We start from the raw sequence: 20,486 nt of genomic DNA on the forward strand, positions 1-20,486 counted from the left end.
CAGAGAGAGAGGGAGAGAGAGAATCTTATGGAGGCTCCATGGCCAGTGCAGAGCCCGACATGGGGCTCCAGCTCCCAACCCTGAGATCATGATCTGAGCTGAAATCAAGAGTCAGACATGTAACTGACTGAGCCACCCAGGCGCCCCTGTCCTTTATTTTATTTGCGTTTGCATTTATCTTATTTAATAAGCCCTAATATGTTACTTATTACGTGTCAGACCCTTTCTTAGTACTTTACAGATATTCACTCCTTTCATCTTCATAAAACATTTCTCATCTTCGTTGTATAGGTAAGGAGACTGAGACACAGAGAGGTTAAGTAAATGGCCACTTTCCTCCGCTGTAGGAAGGATGTGGCCACTCCCAGCAGAATCTTACAGAAGCTTGGAAGCTCTGCTCCGGGGGGCTCTTCCTGCCTGGCAGGCTCCTCACTGCTGGAGGACCGCCTCGACCACCAGTCTGGCACTGGGGACGGCATCCTCTCCCTCACTCGTATCTTTGAGCCAGGATCCTTCGTGCAGCTTGTGCAGATGGTTCTACAGTCAATTAACGTACAAGCAACTGGGGACCATGGTGAGTTGCCATAATCACAGACTTTGAACCACGACCAGCCTTTGGGATCTGACCTAGATGGGGTGGGAGCAGGGGAAGATCTACTTTCCACAAAGTGACGAAATAGGGTTCCTCTAAAGAAGTGACATTTGGGGCACCTGACTGGCTCGGTCGGTTAAGCCTCTGCCTTTGGCTCAGGTCAGGATCCCAGGGTCCTGGGATTGAGCCTCGTGTCAGGCCCTCTGCTCAGTGGGGAGTCTACCTCTCCCTCTCTCTCTCCCTCTCTCTCTCTCTCTCAAATAAATAGATAAAATATTTTTTAAAGATTTTTATTTATTTATTTATTTGACAGATCACAAGTAGGCAGAGAGGCAGGCAGAGAGAGACAGGAGGAAGCAGGCTCCCTGCTGAGCAGAGAGCCCAATGCGGGGCTCGATCCCAGGACCCTGGGATCATGACCCAAGCCAAAGGCAGAGGCTTAACCCACTGAGCCGCCTAGACACCCCTAGAGATTGATAATCTTTAATAATAATTGGAAGCCCTATTTGAATAAATAGTGATCCCGAACCTGAAAAATATCTTAACTCAGAAACCAAGAACCCTGTTTTTGTATCATCAAGCTGACCAACTTTCCCTGCCTTTCCTCCTGGCCCAACTCTGTGGTCCTCCCCACATTTCAGACTACAGCTGAAGCATGGCTTAAACTTTTACTTGTAGGTACACTATTAACAATAAGTACTTAAAGGTTTGACTACCTTAGTGTATGTGTGTGTGTAGCACTGTGTTTTTAAAGTGTGGTCAGGGGCACCTGGGTGGTTCAGTGGGTTAAGCCTCTGCTTTCGCTCAGGGTCCTGGGATCGAGCCCTACATCGGGCTCTCTGCTCAGCAGGGAGCCTGCTTCCCCCTCTCTCTCTGCCTGCCTCTCTGCCTACTTGTGATCTGTCTGTCAAATGAATAAATAAAATCTTTAAAAAAAAGATTTTATTTATTCACTTGTCAGAGAGAGAGAGAGAGAGAGAGAGTGAGCACAGGCAGACAGAGAAGCAGGCTCCCTGCGGAGCAAGGAGCCCAATGTGGGACTCGATCCCAGGACGCTGGGATCATGACCTGAGCCGAAGGCAGCCGCTTAACCAACTGAGCCACCCAGGGACCCCTAAAAAAATAAATAAAGTGTGGTCTGATGAGCTTCTACCGAGTGATCCAAGAGCTGGCCTATCCTAGGATAACCTCTATCTTAGCTCTTAGCGGGGATCTCTTAGGATAGTGAATGTCAACCATGATTCATCACATTATTCTTGACAAAATCAGCATCATTCCTTCTGTGTGTGTGTGTGTGTGTGTGTGTGTGTGTGTGTGTGTGTGTGTGATGGGATGGGATAACTAGTCAGTAGGGGTTTTAGTTCTGCTGAACTGATTTTTAAATCATCACCCCGGGCAACCACTGGTCAAAGCAAGAAAACAGTGGCAAAGGAATCCACAGCCTTGAATTCTGGTCTTAGCTTGCTACCAACTTTGCTATGTGACCTTCGGTGTGAAAATTAAACTCTGCAGGTCCCTGTTCCACTCTAAGGAAAAATCAAGGTGCCAGGACCTTGGGCAGTATGAGGGTCCAGCGGTAGTTGCCTTCCATAACTTACTGCTGAAGGTTAAATTAGTGATAAGGAAATCTCGCTGGAGCCAACTGGCAGGGTCAGAGGACATTCATGTGCTGCTTTGCCAGCTGATGATTTTAGAGGAAGGCTCATCCAGATTTCATAATGAGGAGGCCCTAAATTGAAGACGTCTTGGTTCAATCCTGAAGTGTATGTATAATTTTTGCTAATTTGGGGGGGACTTGATTTGCCCGCTAAATTCCTGGCTTGTTAAACTGATTAAGTAGCTAAATAACTGCCAAAGCAGATTGTGTGACCTTGAGTCATTTTCAGGAGAACACTGCTAGAGCTAGAAGGGGAAAGGAATGTACATTTCTGGAGTGCTGACTACACGCTAGAATTCTACCCGTATCGTCTCATTGGACCATCACAAGGACCCAGGCAGGTAGGGATTATGCCCACTGAGGCTCTGGGCAGTTGCCTATTGTCATTTTTTAAACTTCCTGCAGTTTGGCCAAGGTCACAAATCTAGTAAAAAAATAAGTTGGTTTAAATGTCACTTCTTTATTTTTTTTAAAGGTTTTATTTATTGGGGCGCCTGGGTGGTTGGTCGTCTGCCTGCAGCTCAGGTCATGATCCCAGGGTCCTGGGATCGAGCCCCGCATAGAGCTCTCTGCTCCATGGGGAACTTGCTTCTCCCTCTCCCTTTGCCTGCTGCTTCCCCCATTTGTGTTCTCTCTCTGTCAAATAAAGAAATAAAATATTTTTAAAAAATATTTTAAAAAAAGAAGAAGTGACACAAGCAGGGGCAGAGGGAGAGGGAGAAGCAGACTCCCCAGTGAGCAGAGAGCCTGAGGTGGGACTCGATCCCAGGACCCTGAGATCATGACCTGAGCTGAAGGCAGAGACTTAACCCACTGAGCCATCCAGGTGCCTCTGAATTTTTCTGTCTTAAAAAAAAAGTTAGCGAAGATATGTTTTTTTTTACCCCTGAAGAGTTGCACTCATTTCCAGTTATATTCAATACAGTCAGTCCTAATCCTGAAATTTAAGAGTTCTGTCAAAATTAAAATAACATACTTGGGCGTTAAGCTAAACTATGGTTGTTTTCAAATTTTTCAATACAGAAAACCATGGGGTATGCTCGAAATAAATTAGAAGCAATGGCTTGAACAGCCCATTTCCCAGTCAATGCTTTTGAGCAGCTCCTAGAAATAGATCTAATAATACCCCGGGTTTGGTGGCCAAAGCAATTTAAACAAATTAGAGATGCTTAAGCCTTTGTCAAATGACTGTACTAAAATCAAATTTGATATCCTTTAAAAACCAATATTATAGATAGTAATTATAATTGCTTCTGACAAGTCAGTCGAGAAACCATCCCAGACCTCCAACACATATAATCCACTGTTTAAGCACGACGCTACATAAATCACTCCAAGCAACAAAAGAACAGGAGTCACTCTAAAACAGATGCAATTTGGCAACTTGGTTCTCCTAAAACAGTAGAAAGTCTCCGGCATGTAGTCGAAGTAATCTAGGGCTGCAAAAATTCTTGGAGAATGAGAGGAATTACCGGAATAATAGAGACAAGTCCCCGCTTCACCATGAACAGAAACACTTTCATGGTTCCCAAAGCCCAGTTGCTCTTGCTTTGCCTTGTTTAAAGGATTCACCGTGGGCTCAGTTGGTAATACAACATGCGACTCTTGATCTTGGGGTTTTAAGCGCAAGCCCCAGGTTGGGTGAAGAGATTATCTAAAAGCAAAATCTTGAACAAAAAAAATATATTCTCCCTTAGATATGGTGACTATAACTCATGAGGAGATTTTCTGCTATTTTCCTGTAGAAGATAGGCTACATAAAGGTGTTTTGGTATAGAACGACTCAGGCACCTACCAACACAAGAGCAAATATTCTTAAGTGACAATGCCAGGAAACTGAGACACTCAGCAAATGTTGAGCTCTGTGACACCAGTCTCTTGGGCTGTTTCTTTTATCCTCAACTGGGCTGAATACTCTTCCTTTATCTGCTCTTGAAACGAGCTTCTGTCCTGGACACTCTCTGGTCTTCTCCCTGCCAATGCCTCAACAGCCATCCAGAAAAAGATCTATGTCCTCAGCTCTAGTGCCTGCTGTCCCCATCTCTGCCGGGATGTCCCAAAGTTCTCTTGAGCCCGGATGTACCAAAGCGAGCTCCCATCTCTCTCCATCACCTCCGCCATACTGCATCACTTCCCACAGCCCTCTACCTACCGTCACCACCTACTGTAGGTTCCTCTGTATCTCAGCCGGGCTTGCCAGAAAAGTCGGAGCCATGCCAGAAGGACTGCGAGGAGTAGGGATCCAGCGTGTGGGCTGGGGAGTTAGGTTCCTCCAGGTGCCACTACATCCTCCTTAGATGAGCTACCAGCAAGATTAGCCCACTTCCCGTCTGATTCCATGTACAGCCCGGACGCAAGCTCCTTGGACACTGTGTCACGTTGGGCAGGCTACTTAATCTTTATCAGCCTCAGTTTCTTCATCCGGGAGAGAGCGATAATAGAATGTTTTATCTCGTAGGTGACTGCGTGTGTGAAAAGATACATTGCGTGTAAAGCTCTCAGTAAGTACTAGGCATGATTACAATGACCCTAGATTCTTCCTTCTTCCAATTATGCTCTTCTCCCAACATTGCATTACGAAAAATTCCCAAACATAAAGAAGAACGAAAAGGATTGTCCCATGAACATGTGCATTCCCATCACCCAGTTTCCACCATTGTTAACAGCATGCTCTACTGACTTAAGCATATATCCACCCGCCTATCAGCCCATCTTAATTTTGTGTGCATTTCAAAATAAGCTTCAAAATAAGCATCCATCCCTAAATGTTTCTGCATGGGTATCATTAACCTGAATTCAATATTTAGTTTGCTTTTTAGGTAAAATGACCATAGGGGCGCCTGGGTGGCTCAGTGGGTTAAAGCCTCTGCCTTCGGCTCAGGTCATGATCTCAGGGTCCTGGGATCGAGCCCCACATGGGACTCTCTGCTCAGCAGGGAGCCTGCTTCCCCCCACCTCTCTCTGCCTGCCTCTGTGCCTGCTTGTGATCTCTGTCAAATAATTAATTAATTAAATAAAATGACCATATAGTGAAAGGCCTGACTCTTTTGTGTACCCTTCGGTGACTTTGGATCACTGCATACATCCTAAGAAATCCAGAGCTCTTTCCAGAAACACAGAATGCTTCCATCACCCCAGAAAGATCTCCCAGGCCCCGTCACAGCCAGGACACCCCCATGCTCCCAAGAGACACCCACTGTTCTGACTTTTCTCTACCAGAGATTAATTTAATCTATTCTAGAACTTCATAGATGTGGAGTTGCATAATATGTACTCCTATCTCCAATCTTTTTAACTACGGTAGAGTTGATAGGTGAAAAACAAAGCTTACTGTTGTTTTAATTTGCATTGATTACTATTGAGGATAAACTTTTTTTAAATTTTATTTATTTGTCAGAGAGAGAGAGAGAGCACACGCACACAAGCAGGGGGAGCAGCAGACAGAGGGAGAAGCAGGCTCCCCGCTAACCGAGGAACCTGACATGGGGCTCCAGTACTGGGATTGTGACCGGAGCCAAAAGCAGACGCTTAACCGACTGAGCCACTCAGGCGTCCCAAGGATGAACTTTTTAGAAGTTATCATTTGGGAATTTCCTTCTTCTGTGCCCATTATTCTATTGGCTTAGACTCTGGAGACACAAAGATATGGACTAGATTCTTGGCCCACTAGATGTGCAAACTTGGACAAATTACTTGACCTTTCCAAGCCGCAGTTTCTCCATCTCGAAACTGGAAATAATAATAGAAATAAATAGATTCTAAATAGAATAGAATAAATAGATTCTAAATAGAAATAGATTCATTTTCCAGGATATTACTATCTTACAGGATTGTGAAAATTATGAGATAATGCACGTAAACCATTTATTGTGGCAGGTGTCGGAAACAGAGAAGGTGCTCAGTGAACCTTAGCTATTATGATGATGTAAGCAGTTCTTTGTAGACTGAGAAGAGTCACTGAGCTCTTTGTTTGATGTCCACGTGGCTCATTGCCTCATGACTGCCTCCTTTCTACCCGATTGTCACCTCACCAGTGAGAACTCCCCTGATTGTTGTATTTTGACCTGACAGCCAACCCCAGGATCATTATTTCCCTGTCTTGCTCTCCTGGGTTGAATTGTGTCCCTTCAAAAGGTATGTTCAAGTTCTCAATCCCATACCTGTGAGTGAGACTTTGTCTGGAAATGGATCTTTGCAGATGTAATACAGTTGAGATGAGATCGCACTGGGCTTGAGTAAGCCCTAAATCCAATGACTGGTGTCCTTGGGAGAGGAGAGACAGAGAGCCTCGTACAGAGAGACACAGGAAGAGTATCTTGTAATGACAGAGGCGGAGATTGGGAATGATGCGTACACAAACCAAAGAACACCGAGGACCTCTGGCAGCCACCAGAAGCCCCGACGACGTAAGAGAAGGACCATGTCCGAGGGCCTCCAGGGGGCCTGCCGACACCTTGATTTTGGACTTCTAGCTCCCCAGGATAAATTTCTATTGTTTCAAGCTAGCCTGTTTGTCACGGCAGCCCTAGCAAACCAATACGCTTGCTTTATTTTGCTGCACCGCCTTTCCCATCTGACATACTAAATATTCATTTTATTTGTTTCCCTTCACTAGAGCGTAAGAACCGGTGAGAGCAGGGACTTTGTTTTGTTCATACTGGATTCCCGAGCACTAAGAGATTGCCTGGCACACAGTAGATGCTCAAGAAACATTCCTGGAAGGAGGGAGGAAGGAAGGGAGGGAGGGCAGGAGGGATAAAGGGAGGAAGGAGGTTTACTATTCCTATATACTATATTAAACACCATGACCTTTGAGTTGATCTTTTGCCTTTTAAGATTTTTTTCTTTTTTGCCTTTTGAGATGTACTTACTTATTTTTTTAAAGATTTTACTTATTCATTTGACAGAGAGTGACACAGCGAGAGAGGGAACACAAGCGGGGGGAAGTGGGAGAGGGGGAAGCAGACTCCCCGCTGAGCAGTGAGCCTGATGCGGGACTTGATCCCAGGACCTTGGGATCACAACGTGAGCCCAAGGCAAACAGGCACCCCTACTTATTTATTTTAGAGAGAAAGCATGAGCAGGAGGGGCAGAGGGAGAGGGAGAGAGAATCTCAAGGAAATTCCACGCCAATCCCACGACCCTGAGATCACCCCCTGAGCCGAAACCAAGAGTTGGACTGCTCAACCCACTGCGCCTCCCAGGGGCCCCTTAAGATGGTTTTTGATGTGAAGCTGTTATGTGTTCAAATTCATATTTTTTCTTTCATGGATTCTGCCATCAACGTCATGCTTAAGACAGCTTTTTCCAATCTCATGGTCATATATTCACCGTACTGTCTTTGTCGTGTTTTATAGTTTCTTTTAAAATTTGTATGAAAGATTTAAATGTAGAGAAAAGTAGAGAGAATATTATAACATGCAGTTTTTTTTTTTTTATTCAACCCTTCATCCATCTAGAATTTACTTTGCTGTGTGGGATGAGAGAGCTTTAGCTGTTTTTTTTTGTTTGTTTGTTTGTTTGTTTTTATTTAAAGACTTTACTTACTTGACAGACAAAGATCACAAGTAGGCAGAGAGGCAGGCTGGGCAGCGGGGACGGGCAGGCTCCCCGCTGAGCAGAGAGCCTGATGCGGGGCTTGATCCCAGGACCCTGGGATCATGACCTGAGCAGAAGGCAGAGGCTTTAACCCACTGAGCCACCCAGGCGCCCCTAGCTGTTGTTTTGCAATAGGTTTTTTCAAAATGGCTAACCAATTGTCCCAGCAGCTTTTATTGGTGAATCTCTCTTCTTTACCAGTCTGAAACGATACGCTAGTGATCACCTAAGTACTTGGATAGACTTTAATCAGCGGATCAGAATAGAAACCTCAACATCGCACGTCTGTTTTTGCACCAGGCCCGCCTCTAAAATGCTAAAATGCTGCTTTCCACCTCATGATTCCTTTTTTTCCCCTATCTTCTTGACTGATCTGCCCTGTTCATTTTACAGGTGAACTTTAGAGTCATTGTGAAGTTTGGAAACCCTCCCTTCAAGAATTCGGTTGGGATCGTATTAAAGGTATCCATGTACTTGGAAGAGAAAGCCGCCTCTCTGTGTATCCTATAACTGCTGTCCAGACTCAAATCCTCACGTCCCATCTGTGAACTAGCCTCTAGCCTCCTAGCCCAGTGCTCCAGGAGCCCGCCTCCACGTTGCTGTCAGAGTGACCTTACTGAATGGACACATTTAGCTTAGGTCCTTTCTCTGCTTAGAACTCTCTGTTTTTTAGAAAAGATTTTATTTATTTATTTGACAGAGAGAGATCCCAAGTAGGCAGAGAGGCAGGTGGGGGTGGGGAGGGGAAGCAGGCTCCCCGCCAAGCAGAGAGCCCGATGTGGGACTCCATCCGAGGACCCTGAGATCATGACCCGAGCCAAAGGTAGAGGCTTAACCCACTGAGCCACCCAGGCGCCCTCTGCTTAGAACTCTTTTTTTTTAAAATATTTTATTTATTTATTTAACAGAGAGAGAGAGACAGCAAGAGAAGGAACACAAGCAGGGGGAGTGGGAGAGGGAGAAGCAGGCCTCCCGCTGAACGGGGAGCCCGATGCAGGGCTCAATCTCAGGACCCTGGGATCATGACCTGAGTTAAAGGCAAACACTTAATGCCTGAGCCACCCAGGCGCCCCAGAACTCTTAAGTGACTTCCCTTTCTATTCAGAACGGGGCTCCAAGACCTGGTCCTAATCTACTTATCCCCTCCTGCGCAGCACACATTCTGAACCAAGTTCTGGTCTTTGGAGGAGCCTTGATGGGACCTCTTCTTTCCTTTATTGACCTTCTTGCCGGCCTAGACTCCTCTCTGACCCCTTTCCCCTGACATTGCCCCTGGGAAGCACCTGCTGACCCAGCCACACGCCCGGTCCCAACCAGAGTCCCGTGGCCTGCTCCCTGCTTCCAGACTTCTAATGTGGCACTCAGCGTGCTGGTCCCTGGTCAGTTCCCAAAACCTCAAGCAGTCACTTCTTCCTGGCCTTCAGTGTCCTGTTACTAAACAAGAAAGTGGGACTATTTCCTCCCGCTAAAATTCCAGCTTTATCTTTTTTGCTTTTTGTCCCCCAGTTCCATAGCTAAAATAAGTGAGGATTGCCAAAAAAGCAACTTCCAAGTCAACATGTGTTTGGGCTAATTAAGCCTAGGCCACATCAACTCCTCTGTCTAGAGAAAATGAATGCCCACGTGGACGACCTTGAGAAACCGTTAAGCTATTACACTTCCCTCTGAGGCAAAGTCAGAACACGTACCTGGTAGTGCTTCCATTGAACTTACTGCAATTCTTTAGAAATTAGTAAGTTCAGGGCCCCTGGGTGGCACAGCTGTTGAGTGTCTGCCTTTGGCTCAGGTGGTGATCCCAGGGTCCTGGGATCGAGCCCCACATCGGGCTCCCCACTCGGTGGGAAACCTGTTTCTCCCTCTCCCCCACCCCACTTCTGTTCCTTCTCTCACTGTGTCTGTGTCAAGTAAATAAATGAAATCTTAAAAAAAAAAAAAAGAAAGAAATGAGTAAGCTCTATGTATAGATTACAAATTTTGCCCGTAACTAATGCTTTCAAATACCCCTTGCCCCCAAATTTCTAAACAAATGAATTAGGTGGCAAAGTACTTCTCGAATTATTTGAGACATGTACTTTGACAAGGACCGATCAGAATTTCTGAAGCCAGAGGAGGCCCTAGAAGCATCCAGCTCAGCCCTGATGGTAGTCGAAGGAATGGGGACTCCAACAGGGAGAGTGGCCTACCCCTAAGGAACATGGCCCCTCCACACATGCCCATTAAAAGTGGAAACTGCAGTAACTGCATACTAGCCACCTTTGGTAGAGCACCAGTGAACCACTAGAGACAATAAACTTGTATTATGAAAGCGGAGGTTTGGTGGTTTTAAGGATTATAACAAATAAGCTTTAATCCCCTCTTTTACTGAGCTACTTTATTAGAGGGGAGGGAGACCTTTGCTTTGCTGCCACATCAAACTTCACTATGATTAGGCACCAACAAAGTAGCGAGCATTAGACGGCACAGGAAATATCTGTAGAGTTCTTTACGCTCGTATAATTGCCTCAAGCATTAGTCACTTTAAAAAAATCACACACACATACTTAATACTGGAAGACAGACTTTACTACCGAAAGTCTCTTTTCATTAAGATTTCACTTCATCACCAAGAATTAAAATCCATCCCCCCAACCACTACAACCTCGAGCGCGGACTTAACCCGCCTGTCCCTGAGGTGGACCAACCTTCTCGCGAGGAAATGGAAGACCTGGGTGACTAGTTCAAGGGTAAAGTGCAATTCACCGACGGTGTAAGGGAGAATTCAAAGGGTTTGAAAACTCCCCAAGTCCCACGGCAGCAGGAAGAACGACACGCACATTGAGCCTCCTTACTTGGCCAGTGCCTTCCTGCCGAGAACCAAAGATTAAACGTGAAATTAAAACTAGGCTAACTTCCTTTGCTAACTGCAGTTGTCCTAGGGAGCTGAGGTCTTCAGATTTTCGAAGCAGGGGTTCTCCAAGCGTGGTCGGCTGCCCGGCAGCAGCAGCCTCCCCTAGGTTAGAAATGCAAACTCTCAGGCCTCGCCCCAGACCTACTGAAGCAACCTCCGAACGGCTGGCCATCTGTTTTAACAAAGCGCTGGAGTAAATGGCCTTATCTGGGTGACAACCAGCTGACTACTCGACACTTTGTGTTATTAGTCAATAGTTACTTTTCCTACCTTTTGAGGTCTGACAGTGAACTAGCAGGGCCTGAGTAATTTCTGCTCAAGGTCAGTCACCCTGCAGAGCCCCTGGGCCCCAAACCTGCGTCCAGATTTCCAGCACATTACTAGCCTCCGAAGCAAAGGCAGTATCTCTCTGTCCAGTGGCCATTCCATCCAAATGTTTCACCAGAATCCCAAACCGTGATTGACAAGTTCATACTACTCTCATGCTAGGTCTCAAGCCTGCCCAGTTCCTGAAGGGCAGGCACCCCCACTGGTTTACAACTTTGTATCCCTTCATATGGATAAGCACATGTACTTAAAAGAAGCACATGTTGTCCAAAATTTGTTAGCATCATCAAATTCCCCAAATTAGGTGTCTTGGCGCTTTCTGTAGATACAAGTTGGAAAGAAGCTATGCCTAACTTTTCCTTTAGGACCACCACCACCACCACCACCACCACCACCACAGATATATATTTTTTTAATCCTCTAGCATTGTTCAACTTTAAAAAAAAATGAATCCCATTTGTCAGCTTTTAAAATTTCATTTATTTTGCAAACTCGAGGAAGGCCCAGTGACATTCAGGAACAATCTGATCATTCACCAGACTGCTGAAACACACACCACATGATTTCAAGTATTTTATTTAAAAATCTTAATGTTGTTTTTTTACATCTACATACATTCCAAAACACTGGTTAATAGCAGTAGCTAGAGAAAGGATTTTACCATCTTTCTGGAGTACTAATAGACCGTCGTCAACAAAGGTCCTGCGGTTTACAGATGGATACCGTGCAATTTTTCTCCTATTACGCTAATCAAAATTGCATCGTGATCCACCCGACAACAGCAAAACAGGTCATTTTGCAATTACCAAATGGCAGAACTTACAACCTTTACAATTTCAAGTGGGAATAAGAAGATAACACCCTCCTTTCTTCCACAGGCCGGGACAAGTGCAATACTTTATACAGAACACAAGTAATGCCACAAATCCCCACCCGCGGATGAATGGGCCTGAACACTGGAGGCACATGTGCAGAGTCACAAAACCGGAGACAGCGCACAGGATCACAGTCAGTTTTGCATGGATTTGCACAGCCATATACATATATAGACGCTGAAATGCAAACCTGCAAAACTAACCGTAAGTGGCAACGTCTCTCCATACCCTCTCCATCGCCGAGAGCCTCGTCGTCCAAGAGTACTGGAAGTGCCCACACTACAGTAGAGTAAAGCCGAAACTACCTGCACTATGAGCACTTTGGTACTCCGAGGACCCGATCTTCTCCTTGGGATGCAAGCGGACACCGCCCCTCATCCCCGCCGTCCGCTCCCGGCCGGCCAACAGTGAAACCGCACAACGAACCTCTAAAGCTTGGCCCTATTCAGTTATTACTCGGGGCCCCACGTCGTAACGCTGAGCATTAGGCAGCCTGTGCCAGAAGGGGCATTTAGGGCAGTAGAGTCCAAGCTGCTTCACTGACTGCACTAGATGCACCTTAACACAAGACACACATCAGGAGGACCGGGCTGGACAGCCTCCGCGGCTTCACTGTGTGCAAACGACGGTTCTCAGGAGCCATTGATTAAATCACCATGGTAATGTAAGAAGTGCTTGCATTGCAGTAGATCTCAAAAAGCTACCTGCACTGTAAGCACTTTTACATGGCCAAGGCCTATTCCTGGAGCAAAAGGGTCTTCCGGAGTAGAGGTCTTCCTTTCCAGACTCCCCAGATATACGCAGATTCACCTGGTTGAAAACAAACAAACAAACAAACAAACCAAATGACAACAGATTAGTCACCAACCGGGGAAAGGACTACTTAATATTCCTGAAACAAGCTTTCCTTTGGCTTAGAGTCCGAGCTAGGTTTTTTTTGGAGTTTCAGCCAAATCCTGAGAAATATTAAGAATCTGAGTTATGTTCAACAGAGCTGAAACACAAGAAACACTGGCAGTTTCGAAGTCCACTTCTTAAGGATAAGCGGATTGGGGACCTCCTCTCTCCATCAAGAAAACTTGAGACTTGCATCCCAGTACATCTGCAGGCCCGTTGTATACACCGTTATTTTAGAAGAGGCGCACCCAGAACAGGTTGCGTGTGAAAATTGGGGTGTATCCGCTTCTTGAGGTAGGGCCTCTGGGCAAAATATGACTGGGGGATTAAATGCACAGTCCCTGCCCCCAACCCATTAATAGAAAATGAGAGAAATGTTAGAGCTGGTTTAAGAAACCTAGCCTTCCGTGCCCTTCACATAATGCACAGATGGCCCCGAGATGTCACATTTTGATCTATTTCAAAGGGCTCTTGTTCTGTTTAAACATTTATGGACCCATTTTCTCCATTAAACCCAAAGAAGGCAGATTAGCTCTTCTTCCCTTCATGTCATTATCGTCCATAAGAAAACCTTCTCCCATTTCCAAGTGCTTATTTTACCTAAGAACATGCTGCGAGGAAGTGAGCTCCTATTTGCAAAGGGCTCACAAGCTTCCCCCACCTCTTCCAGCACGGGTTAAGTTTTGTCCAAAAAGGCAAAATTCAGAGACCAAAATCTGCAGTAGGTTTGCCTAAATGAGAGAATTTTTACATGTCGGGCTGCTGTCATGGTACCCCATATGCCACTGATCTGGTCTTTAAATGAAAACGCCACTGATGCATTATAATTACACTTAAATCTAAACTCAGTTTTCTATATGGGAGAAAGATTCAAGTTAACAGAGAAAAAAAAAGAGGAATGAGCTTTTGCCTCTTAAATTGAGTTTCTACTCCCACAAAGTTATTTTTTCTCCGTTAAAAAAAAATACTCCCCAGTGGACTCCTAATGCATATAGTATCTGCCGACTCTACTTGGCAAAACTGCTCCCCACGTGGGTCCGAGAGCGCCCCGGGCACACTTACTGCCTTGCTTGAACTAACCGGTCATCTGGTGCACATCGCGCACGCCGGGCAGCCACCGCAAGTTCTTGGAGTGGTAAAGAGAAGGCAAAGCCCCCAACGCCGTCCACACGAGCCTCTGCGGACCGCCGGGCCCCGTCCCGCGTGTCGCACACGCTCACCTAGCGCCGGGCTGAGGGTCCGGAGCGCCCGCGCCCAGGGTGTGCTCCAGCTGCTCGCACCACGCGCTCCCGTCCTCGTGCTGCAGCCGCAGCCGCCGCGGCCGAGATTAAAGAGAAAGAAACAAAGCATCATGGGAAACGGAGTTCTCCATTCAAAGCACCAAAAACGCGCCAAGCCCACGCCTCCCTCCCCCTCCATTCCCCGGTTGGTGGGAGAGAAGCCAAGGGGGAGGGGAGTCCTTTTCTCCCCTCCACGTGCACCCCCTCGGCCCGCGCCCCCCCAAGTCCCCGCGCAGCCTAGAGGTCCGCGGCGGAGGAGAAAGGGGGGCCCCCGCTCCCCCCCTCAAGTGCACTCTTGCCACTCGGTGGCTCTCAAGTCCCGCCCGCCCCGTCCCCCCCACCCCGGTCCCCTCCCACCCGGCAGTCAACCCTCCCCACTCCCGGCGGCCCCCACGAAGGTCCCCGCTTCTGTCCGCGCCCGGCCCTCGCAGGTGGCACTCGCGGCGACCCCGCGCCGCCCAGCCCGCTCCCGGCGCCCGCGCCACACGCCTCCCGAGCGCTCCCGGGGCCGGGGCGAGCGCTGCCTGCCGCCGAGCCCGAGGAGGAAGAGAAGCGCGGGGGACGCGTCCCGGCGACTCCTCGGGGCCGCGGGCGCACGTCTCCCCCGAGCGCCCGCGCGTCCCGACGGCGCGGGCCACTGGCCCGGCGGCCAACACTTGAGGAGCGCTCCGTCCCCTCGGCCCTCTGTCCGAAGCTATATCCCTGGGAAAAGCCCGCCCCTCCGCCTTTAATAGCCCAGGGAAAAAAGCCCGCCCCCGCCCACCCGGCCGCACAGGAATTAGGAAACGGAACCCCCACCCCGCCACAGCGCAAACCCCACCGAGTCGCCGTTACCCACGGGCCGGGCGCAGCCGGCGTTTTCCCCTCTTTTGCCCCGAGCTGCAGGCTTTAATTAAAGGCGCGCCTGGGCCGCGGGCCGGGCCGGAGCCGGTGCCGCTGGCGCTGAGCCCAGGGTGGCGCGCTCGCCGCCACCCCGTCCGCTCCGGCGGCGCTCGCCCCATCCCCCCACCGGAGACAGACGACGAGGCCCACGGAGCCGTGGGACCGGGGTGTCCCCCACCCGGCGCGCGCATGCGCGCCGCCTCGCCGCTAGACTGAAAGTGTTCCGAAGGCCCGAGGAGGAAAGAAACATACACAGCATTTCCACCCTGTGCACATGCGAAAGTTTTATCCTCCGGCACCTTGTGCTACTGTTCGGAGGGTCTCGCCTTTGCCAGGCGCACCGCCCCCCCACCCCGCCAGCCACTAAATCAGGGTTTCTTGGCAGGCATCGCTAACGGTAGCTGCCACCGAGTACACGCACAAATGCAGGGCAGATACGGTGCAATTATCTTGCTTTCTCTTCTCATTCCGCGGCTAATGAGAACCAATTGAGGGCGGACTGCTTAAAGGCCAAAGCCCAAGTGCACTGTGTGAAAGTAAGACGATGTCTCAGTTTCAGAAGCACAATAAACATGGAATGGTGCCTACCAGACTTTGAACACTGGGCAAAATGCGATAGTCAGACTATACCTCCTCCACGTCCCAGGCAGACACTGGCGCGGGAGGGAGTTTGGGGGCCGGGGCGGGAGGGTAGTGCGGTAGACGAGTTACAAATCAGAGAGGGCAGGGAGCCCGCGGGGTCCGAGGAGGAAAGCGCTGGAAGGCCAGCCCGGGGGTAAGGAGGGAGAGGGGGTGCCAAGTGAAGGCGGACCCCTCCCTCCCCACTATTGTTACCAGGGGAGCCTGTGGCAGCCCAAAGCCCAGAAGAGGACAAGGGCGCCATGTGACTCTCGACCTGGTGCGCAGGGTAGCTCAGGCGAGCCCATTACAGAAGACAGACCTTGCAGCCCGCCCTGGGGCGTCTGATGCTTTCTGGAAACTAAGTTTACCACCCAGCCAGCCCCCTCCTGTGTGATGGCACCGACTGCAATGCAACTTTCAACCTTTCATGGTAACCACTAGCAGTGCAAAGAAGAGGAGGGGGAGGGAAGAGAGCTTAAGCCCGACTTTAAGAAACATTGTATTAGAGCAAGATAAGAACAGTACCTTTGAGCTCGAGCAAAACCTGGAGTTTAAAAAGGGTTTTTGCGAAAGTGGCGCGAAGATAATATCATGTGATCCGACCCCAGGGCGTCTCCTTCCCCTTTTGCCTAACTCCCCCTCCCCCCCCAAAAAAAGGGGGTGGGGGAGTTACATCCGCTCCTCACAAACTATTAGCATAATTAATTGTGTCCTGCAGCTGCAGCCAGAGCTCGCGGTCAATGAGTAAACAGATCCTCATCCTCTTCACCATCAGAACAAAAAGACCCATTACCCTGATTTGGGAAAATGTTCCCAAATAAATCTCATCATCATCAAAAGTCTTAATTTGGCATTCCGACCCTGTGTGTCTTGGTCTGAGAGACAAGTTGGAAAACATGAAATCATCCCTTTTAAAAGGGAACAAGCAGAAGTAGCGCCCCTAAAGTGAAATATTTAAGTAGAGGCTTTCAAATGGAAATACCATGTTGAGGGACTTCACTAGCTTAAAATTTTCCAAAAGTTTTAAACAGTTCATTAAACAAGACATCCTCCCAGAGTCTTCCTACTCGCCCCCCCAACTCCTACCCCTCCTCCCACCCCTCCTTCCCTTTAAAGCCAGAACAATACCCGGAATAAGGTATTTTGAGATTGCTTTACCAGGATATTTTCTTGTTCTTAACTTTTTTTAAAGGCTTGCAACATATAGAATGTCTGGATCAAGTTCCCAACTGGCGAAAATAATTTATTCCATCTCAGTACCTGCCTAACGCAAGGTGAAATGAAGTACAAGATACTGGTTATTTTAAAAGTGAGGACACTTTGACACACGAAGTAATTTATTTTTGTCTTTTTTTTTTCCTTTGGGGAAAAAAAAAAGTAATCATCAGCCAAAATACCTAGACAATCAAAAAAAGCTAAAGAACAAAGCATTTCACACACACACACACACACACACACACACACACACACACACACAAAGTCAGAATAACTAACAGCTCAAAGAAAAGCACGTGATCTCTTCATGCTTTAAAACTTGTGGTCATGCTGAGGCTAAAAGCTAAGAGCTTGTGACCCCGCAACCCCGTCCCCTCCCCCAGACCACAGCCCAGGGCTTAAGGCTCCAGGCTCCCACCAGGCTCCAGCTCCGCTCCCAGTATTGTGAGACAAACAATACTTAGGCATTCTGCAAAATAAAGGAGCCACAACTCCTAGCCCCAGGCACATCATTTACGCCCAAGCAGGTTGGCCTGTGTGTGTGTGTGTGTGTGTGTGTGTGTGTGTGTGTGTATCTATATATATCATATACAACATATGCTTACACAGAAGCCCAGATGTTCTATAAGAATGCGTGAGAAAGGTATCAGAACTGGCCCAAGGGAGGGAGAACTTAGCTTTTGTGAGCCTACGGATTCTTGTTGCAATTTAAAATTCTTGCCACTATTTTGTTTATAATGAATTTAAAAAGCGGATATCCTGTAAAGTATCTCCCCCACACACACACATAAGACATACGTTGAGCTTTTATCTGCCTGGAGAGGGTAGGAGGGGCTCCTCTATACTGACCTCTAGATTTAATTGTGCCGCATAAAGCAAGGATCCCAAGTAGTTTGGATTTTAGCACCTTTAAAAATACTGCCGGTAATTGACATTTTACCCAGTTGAGAAATCATCTCACTTGATTTAGAAATAATATTAAGTGGCTCTGTTAAACCTAATGATTGGTATCTTAGAACAAAAAGGTCCCCATGGAAACCAGAAAGTAATTTAAGAGTATTATGTTCCTTGCACAACTAGAATAGACCTTTTGTTCTATGTGTATTTACTACTTTAATTTTTTTGGACTACATTTGCAGTTAAGGCCTCTTACGCTCTAGTTTTGCCTGGGATCAGGAATTCGGTGTCTTCCTACAATATGTGTTCTGCTACATTTGTGTGGTTCTCTGTTCCTGTGTGAGTGTGCTTGCCCATGAGGCCTAAAACAAAGCCAGCAGATGAGAACACTCACTGAACAAAATGGGGAAGGCTCCAAGTAGAAAATAAATGCTGTTTTGCTCTTGGATCCTAGATCAGGAACCGTAATTTCATTAGATTCACATAATGAATCTAGTGGTCTTCACTAACTTTGTTCTTATAAAAGAAAGAAATAAGTATTCTGGCATTTACCAACATTTCTTATTTTTAAAAATGAATCAGTCTTGTTTTGAATGGCAACAATATTAAGATAAATCAATCTAAAAAAAGAGATTTGAATCTTTTTATTTACCAAACCTTAATTTGTTGATAAAAACATGTCAGCAAAAAAAGGGGAAAAGTTAGAGTTAATAATGAACTTCTGAATGTGATTTCTTTTCAATAGCGTGCACCAACATAAATCACATAAGTAACCTAAACAATACATCTTCAACTAAATACTATCTATGTGAACTAAATATCAATTTCAAAAGGTGTACCTCTTGGCAAGAAGCAGAAAATGTCACTAATGGAACATGCCCGATTAATACAATTTGGTTTAAAAATACAAAAAGTAAAAATATATTTATCCCAACCTCGTGTAATCAAAGATCAAATGGCAGCAAGAGAAGTGTTTCTTTCTGAAAATAAGTGTTTCAGTATTTACAAATGTTTCTCAGGTGTACTGATGAGTTCATCTTATTTTGAGTGGCAAGAATAATTAAATTACAATAGAAAGAAATCATATCTTACAGAATTCAGATGAAGTCTGTTGGTCCTAACACAACACGGAACTAATTGGCTAATATGCAGTGCCTTAAAGTCACACCGTTCTGCGGGTCTTTGCTAAAACTGTTTCCTCTCACTAACAAACTATTTTTTACAGGTCAAACATTTTGAAACAATATGCTGATGCAAATATGGAGGGGATCTAAAAAGTTTTTCTCAAATTAATTCTCCTACCCTGAGAATAGACTCAGTAGACATTAAAGTGATTCACTATTAAGATTAAATAGTGTTAAAGGTATTTTTACACTCTGTTTGAAACACTTTGATTTTCCTGTTTATGTGACCTTAGAAGTGGAACTTCTGGCATTAAACCCATAAAATTGCTAGCAGACTGTAATACTACAATCAAAGAAAAAGCTATAAAACAAAAATGTTTTACACACATCAGCCTTTTCAATTACTTTTCTGATTAAATTTGTCCATCTTGGCTCCATTACACGTTTCTACGTGAAAATAGTCCCGGCGTGGAACACAACGTCCCCCAAAACGTGTCACCACACCATTTGCTTCCAAAGCGAGCAGATTGTGGTGGGAAAGACGACCCAGTTATACCATCATTTTACACTAGTGAGTGTCACGCTCTCTGAAATTGTCACCATGCAGAAGTAGAAGCCCCGGGTCACAGAGAGTCACTGAAAGGGAAGAAAACCTGAATTTAATCCATCAACGTAATAGTCTCTCTCTGCTGTGACCGATCCAAAGCCTGGAAGTACCTTACGACCTGTGTGGAAAGAGGGCACAGCGGTGTTTCTCGGAGCTTCTCCCTCTCCTTTGGTCCCTTCTCCTCAAAGATAACGTTTATCCTCAGCTCGAGAGTTTCTCGGCTAAGCTGAGAGATTCTCTTTCACTGTCCCCTGACTTGTGATTGCTGAAGGAAGTAGATCTGTTGTCTGGCCTTCACGCTGAGGAGGAAGGCGCAGTGAAATGTGTTGAATTATCCAGATGCCTGAAAGGACGGCTCTGAAAGCTTGGGAGAACCGAAATAACAGGGCTGACACTCCCCGTCAAAGGGAATCTTTCAACAGACGCGGCCTACGGAGCACATCTCGACTTTAAAAATGAAAGAGAGATTTTCTTTTCCCAAAACAAATGTGATCTAGCTTACTTTTGAAAGATTTGAAAGGATGTCTAAGTCAACAGGAAGGCTCCTGATTTGAAAATCAAACATGGCAGGACAGAGTTGTGTTTTCTCTTATCATATCATTTATCACCCTCTTTGGGGCTCCGTGTGTATTTTTATTCTTTCAGAAAAAGAGCGATCTGGGCATAGCATCCCACACTTGGGCAAGCCCTCATGAATTTACTTGAAACTTTACTCTCTACACTGAAAAAATGAGTCACATCCCTAAGACAAACGGCCTCTTTATAGCTGTTAGTGATCCCATTTCTACGACTGCTACTTTTTAAAACATCCTTAAGACTCAAAACCGTCGCTGTGCGCGGAGATTAAAGCAAAGAGAAAACGTGGAAGTTATGATTCAAGGGTGGGTTGCGTATTTGTGAAACTTTAGGTATCAGATTGATAAACTCGCTGAACTAAATAACATTATTATAGGATGTGTTTTAAGTATTCCAGAACTCAAGGTTAAAGAAGCAAACATGATATGTTGGTGTGTGTTACCAAAAAATA

This window comes from Martes martes, assembly GCF_963455335.1.
Source record: "Martes martes genome assembly, chromosome: X".
NCBI classification, from domain to species: Eukaryota; Metazoa; Chordata; class Mammalia; order Carnivora; family Mustelidae; genus Martes; species Martes martes.